Here is an 8,244-nt window from a genome sequence, read left to right on the forward strand (position 1 = left end):
CCTCCGCCCCTGCCCTGCGCCGCTGGAGCCGGGTGAAGGGTCCCGGCCGCCCCGGGGCAGCGTGGGCGCTGGCCGGCTGCCGAGAAGCCGATGCCCGCGGGGGTGTCGGGGCCGAGCTCGGCCGCGCTGAGCCTTCGGGGGATGCAGCTGCGCCCTGGGATGCTCGCGTCCTGCCAGCTGGAGATGGCACAGACACCGTCTCCGCAGCCCTCCTGGAACCCAAGGGAAAGCCCGCTTATCCCGCTCGCCTCCCGGCGTGTACATGGAAGAGCAGGAAGTTGCTCCGAAATTAAGATCTCTCACAGAGCTGTGATAGCAGCCAGGCAAACACCTTTGCCCTGGTGAGAGGGAGGTATCGGGGATTATTTTCTAAGGGGCAGGTCTACCCAATTTCGCAGTCAATTGCCCAGCTGCTGTAATTCAGATTAATTTGATTACAGGTGATGGAATTGCAATAATTTAAATTACCCGGAGACCTAGCCTATCACTTTTGTGTCAGTCCTCTTTATGCCAAAAAAATCTGGGAAAAAATATTAATAAAATATAAACATGCTACAAATTTTGGGTAAATAAAGGGATGATGTGTAGACCAATTGGAGAGAAACAACTGTTACAGTGTTCTGAAGAGAACTTACCAGTTCCTAATTTTCTCACCCTCCCCACAGGAAAGTGCTCAGATAGAAGCACTTTTCTTAATAAGTAAACACACATCCTCATTCCTATATGTCTTATGTTGAAACTGCTAGAATTTCTTTAGCCAGTCTAGGCTTCATATTTATGAGGTGCTTTGATTTTTGCCTACCTGCTAAAAAGGATTAGCTGTGCGACTGTGGAGTTTTTAAGCCATGCCTGCTTCCTTCTGCTTATTCTGCTTTTACTGACCAGATTTGTGGTTTTGCAGCTGTACCCAGTGATATGCAATTTCAGTTCAGAATCAGATACGCTCCAGATATTAAAGTACTGGAGATACCCAAAGAGAGGAGATATTAAATGGTTAGGTTAAAAAAGTCTTACAAGTAGAAACTTCATAATGTTAATATGGGGTGTGATTCAGGGCTGTGGGCAATACTATGTAAGCGATGGGATTGTTGCACTTGGATAATTGTGTGGCACTATTTTTCTGTGGCATGTGCAGCCTTTGTCTCAGATTCCAATTTTCTGCCTGGATTCCCATCTCGCTCCCAGAGTTGGGAAAAATGTACTCATTGAATCAAAGGGCTTCTCTGACATACTGCAAAGCAAGTAGGTTTCTTCTGGGTGTTTGGTATGAAAGTGTTAAAAGAACAAAAATTCTCTTTGTATGGATACTGCTTGCAAATTCCCATGTGCAATATGTTACACCCTTTTGAAGTGGCAGATGCCATTTCAGAAAGAGAAAAGAATTTTGTATCAAAGAGTATAGACCATAAGGATCTGCACCTGTAAAAAAATCCTGAGTTTACTCTCACCTTATGAATTATTTTACTGTCCACAGAATAACAAAACACCTAAAAGCTTAAACACAGTTATTGATTTACAGCAATGCTTCTGCTACCAAATCCTAGCAGTTAAAACACTTAAAACAATTATTTCTGAATTTTACCAAAATTCTGCTGTATTTGAATTATTTTCAAGTACTAGTGAAATGCAGGTCTTTCTGGTATTCAAAACAAGTACCAATTGTTTCTAAAAGTAAGCAGAGAAGTTATGACAGAAAACAGTCTCAATAATAGGGTGAAAATGCAATTGGGATTTTAGGCTTTGTTAATAACATGCTCTATAAAAAAAGAAGCCCGCTCCCTTCACAGATGTTTTCCACAGTTTCCTGAAACACATACCTAGATCCCCTCGTATTTCAGTGGGTGTATTTCTAGCTAGTAGCAGTCAGACAGACAGGGGACTCTCCTGAAAGTGTCACCAGCCAAATGTCACTGATGACAATGTATTACTTCTGTATGTTGAACATAGCCTAGCTCAACAAGACACCAAATTCATCTGGTCCAGTACTGGTTTGGACCTGGTGCCACACCTAACAACTCTCACTCAGCCAGGGATGTGCATTATCCCACTAGTATCCATCTCCCTTTCACTGCTTACCTAAAGGGTCGTCTCTGTTTCACAGCAATCTTTCCCTAATAATCAGGTGCAACAGGACTGGAGGGTAGTGCATGTTGTTTCAGATCCTTGCAAGAATTTAGGACAGTGGTGATCTGAACAGGTTCAAAGTATGTGGAAGGGCTCCTGAGGTAAGCCCTTAAAGACTCAAGTTTGTGAAGTCCTCAGCAGTCTGAGCTCCCTCTGACCTCAGGAAAACACGCTAGGCAGAGCACAGTGTGTTTTGTTATTACTGCCGACATCTCCTTGGATGAATGCGCTCTGAACTACAGCATACAATTTAAGTCACCTCTTGTTAAAGTCAAATGGCTCATGGTAGTCTGTAATGCAATATAAATAATAACAGAGCATATGTGAAAATATTTGGGAAAACATTAAGAGCCTGTAATTTGCTCTCTAGTGCTCAGATGTATTGGCCTGTTGCAAGATAATTTCCCCAATTCACTGAGTTGTCTGTAGCAAGAGGTCTCCACAGTAGTAAGTATGGGCATGAAGAATGTCAAATTGCTTGATAGGAAGGAATACGGAATACTTTTCTCTCTAGGTAGTGCATGTATATGTACTACACACATTGTCTGGTGTTTGTTTTTCATTTTAGAGCATCTGAGGACACTGTTAATTACAATGAGGTTGTTCATTAGCCTTCCTGACAGTGTGACAACATGATCACCATGGCTGGTCTCCAGAGGTTCTGAAATTCAGACACTTGGATTAGGATACAGAGGGGGACAACACATTAAAGTTTCTTACCCACTTCTGTGCTAGAGTAAGACACTCCCAAGAGTAAGAATGTTAGCCTTGTACACAAGCCAAGAACCTGAGCCAATAATGACTGTACTGACGTCAGGGTAACTCAACCTTTCTAGTCTCCTGCAGTATGAAAGCTGCTTAATATTGCAGGAGAAAATTAGAGCCTGTTTATTTGTTTTCTTGCCAGCCTTCCCTAGGTATATATATACACATTATCCTGCCTATGTTCCTCGTTTGGTCTTCAGGCTAACAATATTTTCCAAGTTCACATGAGGTGAAATGTTTGTCACAGAACAGGGTTGTTTTTTGTTGAGCTGATCTTATTTTGGAGACAAATTGAGCAAGTGGTTGAAAGGATATGTCATGTCAGCTACTAACTGCTGCCCCCAAGGTGTCACAGGTGTGTGCTGTGGACTTGGTGTTCAGCACCTCAACCTGCCTCCTTTTTGTCCTCTGGCAGTGTCTCCGTGTTTTGGGATGTTGAATCTCCATGACCAGATGTGTGCTTTCTGGAGGTACCACAGGTGACCTCAATGGGACTGTTTGTAGTGATAAAGGTGGTACAAACTCATCCTACTTTTAAAACATAGAAGAATCCATAACTGAGAACAATGTATCTCAGTTACCTACTGAATCCTAGACAAGGCTTCATGAACCAAAGATGAGGACAATAAGGGAGGCTTATTTCTTGTCCTTAATACGTGCTGGCACACCAGTGCTTTGTTGCACCTCTTCATGAAGCATGAGGTCACTGCAGAAGCTATGAACAGGTACCATTTGGTGAACCACAGCAATTTCTGGTTTTGTTTCTGCTTATTGCCTTCCTTTATGGCTTCTTTCTTCTAAATGAGCAAATGAGTATGCGTGCTCATTAAACAGAAGTATTTGTCCTCATCATCTTCCAGACAGCTGTAACTAGAACTCACTCTCAAGGTGCTTTCTTTCAGGCTACAAAGCCTGAAATATGTAGACAGAGCAGTGGCAATGTGATGAGTCACTGTGTAGCCTAAAAAAGCTAATCTTCACATTGCCACTGCTCAGCCTACATATTTCTAACATATACTAGGTTCTTCCTCTTCACCCTGTAGATTAGTCCACAGCCTGGATGCCCTAATCAAGGGAAATTGCCTGTACTGCATATCAAAAGTTAGTCTGCTTTCTCTAGGGTTGCAGTTCCCCACCTTTCTCCCTTTCCTTTTCCTGACGCTTTTCTTAGGCTGGCACTGGGTTCTGCTTGACCATTCCCTATAAGAATTGAGCTTGATGATCTGATTAAATACTAGCTCAGGAGTGACAGTGAGTAATTTTCTGCTGGTTTTGTGATCGGCACAGAGGAGGCTGATGAGGCAGCCCATAGTTGGAGCCACAGAGCTTTAGTAGCCTGGGTCTTCAGTTTAGCAGTGCTGGCTGCCCACAGACCTATACTTTCCCTTGGGAAGTCCCCACTCTACCCACTCTTCAAACCTTGCAGGCTTTGGAGCACCTCAGTTGTAGGACTGTTTTCTTTCACCAGAATTGAAAAAGTGTTTCTCTGTATGACTTCCACCGGGTTGGTGTCGAATCACAGCACACTGACAATGAGATGGTAAACCAAGCAGCTCAAGACATCCTTATCACAGAAAAGCCTGACCTGGATGATTACCTTTTGCCTGTGTTAGAGGCAGTTGAACAGCAGGTCTTAGATGGAAACCATGAAGCAACCTGAGCTGTAGATACAGCCACTGAGTGAGCAAAAGTAAACTCTTCCCTGATGCACAGGTGCTAGACATGCAAATGAAAATAGGAGCTCAGAAGAAACTCCCCACCCAAGTGGGTGCACAAAATGTGAGTTTTGCATACATTGCTTTTTTTTTTAATGGCAGCATTTTAAGGTCTAATCAGACTCCATCAACACACGAGAATCCAAGGCTGTCGTAATATCATGCTCCTGAAGTTTAATAGAGCACTGTGTGTGGATGGGTACAGAGGTACACATGCTTACAAGAAATTACAGGATTATGGCCTATAAAAAATGCATTAGGTTTTCACTCTTCCTGGAATAAGGAGAGGGAGTAAGTTAGCCAGTAGTAAGACAGAATTTGTTTTAGTTCTTATAAACTCATTAGGATTCTTGTCCATGATAAGCAGACCCATGTAGCTAGGAGACATCCTATGGACTGCAGCATCCCACAATGGGAATGTGAGTGCAGATTTGGCAGAATCAGAAGGCATGATCCTAGTGACTAATAATGACATGGGAGTCAAAACAAATGCAACTTGTGACCTTTAGATGTGAAGTTATTTTCACAACACATTTGTGATAGTTGAAAGAATTTAATTTTTATTTGCAAGTTCAATACTGTCATCATATGAATTGTTAAAAAATTGACATATACAGAAGAACAGATGTCTGTTTTCAGTTGAACCCACCTCGTCACTAATGACATGCATGTATATCAAATATCTTTTGCATGTTATACCTTAACTTTAAGTCATTTCTCTAGGCTGTAGCCATAGCTATTCTCTATGAATAAATTCATGTGTTGCCAAGCATGTTATCATTGTTTCTGGTCATGAAGAAAAGGCCATTAAAGGGTGTCACAGACAAATTTGCCTCAGGGCAAAATTACATTCTCCTGGTTCCAGGCAGGACAGGGTTAATTTTCGCAGTAGCCAGGAGAGATCATGGTTAGAGCCCAGAGGTTATTCTATAGCACCTCACACCATTTTCTGGGGACGGGGGAAGGCATCCCTCCCTGGTGTCAAAGCATGGCCAGGTGGTGGGGTGTTGTCAGGGGTTTCTCTGTGGTGAGCACTTGGGTGTGAATCGTTCTCCTCTTGAACACTTTGTTATTAATACTGTTCCTATTACTGTTCAGTTTTTTATTTCATTGCTGTTTTCAGTAATTGTTCTTATCTGAACCCATGATTTCTACCTTTTGAGTCTCCAATTCTCGTCTCCATCTCCCTTCAGGGGAAGGGAAGGGGTACTGGGGAGTGAGCATGTGGGCACTTGAGCACGTGGCATTTGGAACTGGGGAACCATTCCCAAGCCACAACACACATCCAGTCAGGAGTTACACTTTGTCCTGCCTCCAGCCCTGTTACTACACTTTCACCTCTTGGCTGGGCAAGTCATTGCAATCTCCTTTTCTCCTTCCCCTTTGAACTCCTCCCCACCCATACTGGCTGTTGTAGACAGAAGTGGGATTTCTCCTCCTGGTGCTTGTTAAAAGTCAAAAAAAAAATGGATTGAATTTGGCAGGAAAAACCAGCCATCCTCGTTTTATATCCTTACAGAAAGACAACATTGTGACCTTCAAAGTGTAAATTGATCACTATGAAATGAAATTTATCACAATGATTTCTCCTAAAAGTATTGGACCTTGTCGTGGGCTCTTGTTTCCTCCAGCCATGTCTGGCCCTTGGATGAGAGATGCCCCAGCTATTTATGGATAATAGAACCTATTTAGAAAGGAAACATGAATGCAATTAGAAGGATAAAGATAGTAATTATTTACTTACATGTGTGAAGATGTGATTTTGAGATTAGAAGAAAAAAGGATGATCAAAGTGGAATTTAGAATATACAAATATAATTTATACTAGCATGGTTTTGGAGAGTAATACTGGAAATTCTTGCCAAGTTTGTGGCCTTCAAATTAGAAATTCATTGCATAAAATGTTCGAATCCTCTTCTAGTCCTGGTTTAGAACTAGAGAAAAAAAGCTATGATGATTTTCTTAGTTGCTTCTGTAACAGAAAATCTTCCCTTCCTAATATATGAAAGAGGACTCCCTGGCTGCTTTCTAAATTGTATAAAGAGACAAAAACCCCCAGAATATTTCAGATTTTGGTTGTTAGCTAGTTAGTTGGCCTTTCACTGTTTCAGACATTATATCTAGGCATTAAAGCCTACTAAAAATATGCTGTTTTACTAAAATAATTTCAAACACAGCATGAGAGCAACCTCATTACATTTGAAACATTGCCATACTATAGTATCCTGTAGAGAGTTTTCATAAAGATGGTGCAGTCGGAATTTCCTACTTTTTCTGTGTCTTTAACCACATATTTGTGATTCAAATGAAGTGCACCACTCCCCAGCACAACACTTTACATCACAGTGTTTCTGAGAATTAATTTCTGTGTCATTCTTTTGAGTGTATTTTCAATTTCACCATTCAAAAATTTGCTGTTGATTGCTCTTAGGAAACTTTTCTGTTTTGCTTCTACCCTTCTTTTTTAATAACCAAGGTTTTAATCATTACTCACCTTGGGTACTTCTCCAGACAGCGTACTGAGATCAGTGGAACTATTCATAGCCATGGTATAAATAAGTACGATGCAATTTGACCTTCACTCATCTCAAAAAAATATTCTCCAATCTAATTACATAGAGAAAATCCTGCTGTAAATTCAAGAGCAAAAATACTTTAAAATTGCCTCTGACAAACAGTGTCTAGTGCTTGCAGCTGAAACCTAAACTTTTTTTCCTGCTATAATAATTATTCTCTATGTAGCTCTGTTATGTGAAAATTTGATCCAAGTGGTGTTTGCTGAAGCAGTATATTTTTTGGCACTTACGGGTTGCTAGGAATTGCATGCTGCTGTTTTGATATCTTTCCAGACTGTAGATGCTGCTGTGTTTCTTGGGGCCTGGGAAGTCACCTAGAAATTAAATCTGCTGCTGAGGATTCCCTTTACGAAAGCAAGTTGCTGAAGTAATTGATTTAGAACCTCCTGGATTGGCTTCCGCTCTGAAAATATTTAAAAGTCTGCTTGCTTGCTTTTTTCCATTTGAAATGCCAGGTGGGAGGTAAATATAATTGTGGATTGGCTTTCTTTGGCTATTAATTTATCTGTATTAATTAGTGTTGTCATGATGTTTCCATCTTCAGAGCATTGCAGAAATGTAGCACCACATTCTGTGCTCATTTACACTTAAGCCAGCCACTAAAATATTGCTTGAATTGCTTATGGGAGCAAATCAGTTCTATATTTGGCCTGATACATCACTGACTGGTCCCAGAGCTTTGATTATAAGGTATCTTAACCCTCTTTCACACCCAGGCCAAGAAACTCTTAAACAAGAGGGAAAACTTAGAACCCTAAAGGATGAAAGAAGAAGGAAAATACTCAAGGAAAAAATTTAATTCTGATATTTTTTCAGTGAATTTGAATTATATGTACCTTTTTAAAACACTGAGAAAACAGCTTCTGTGAAATAGAGGAAATTGCAGAAATTATTCATGCTAGCTGATAGTTAATCTAAATCCCTACTTTAAACAGAAGGGCTGGGTGAAACTCATCCAGATATAATATGATATAATGTAATTTACTTCAAACACTGCTTCTGTCAAAGCTGGTCTGTTTAAGGCGTAAAAATAACAGAGAAAAGAAAACTTTTAGAACATATTG

This window comes from Aphelocoma coerulescens, chromosome 1, assembly GCF_041296385.1.
Source record: "Aphelocoma coerulescens isolate FSJ_1873_10779 chromosome 1, UR_Acoe_1.0, whole genome shotgun sequence".
NCBI lineage: Eukaryota > Metazoa > Chordata > Aves > Passeriformes > Corvidae > Aphelocoma > Aphelocoma coerulescens.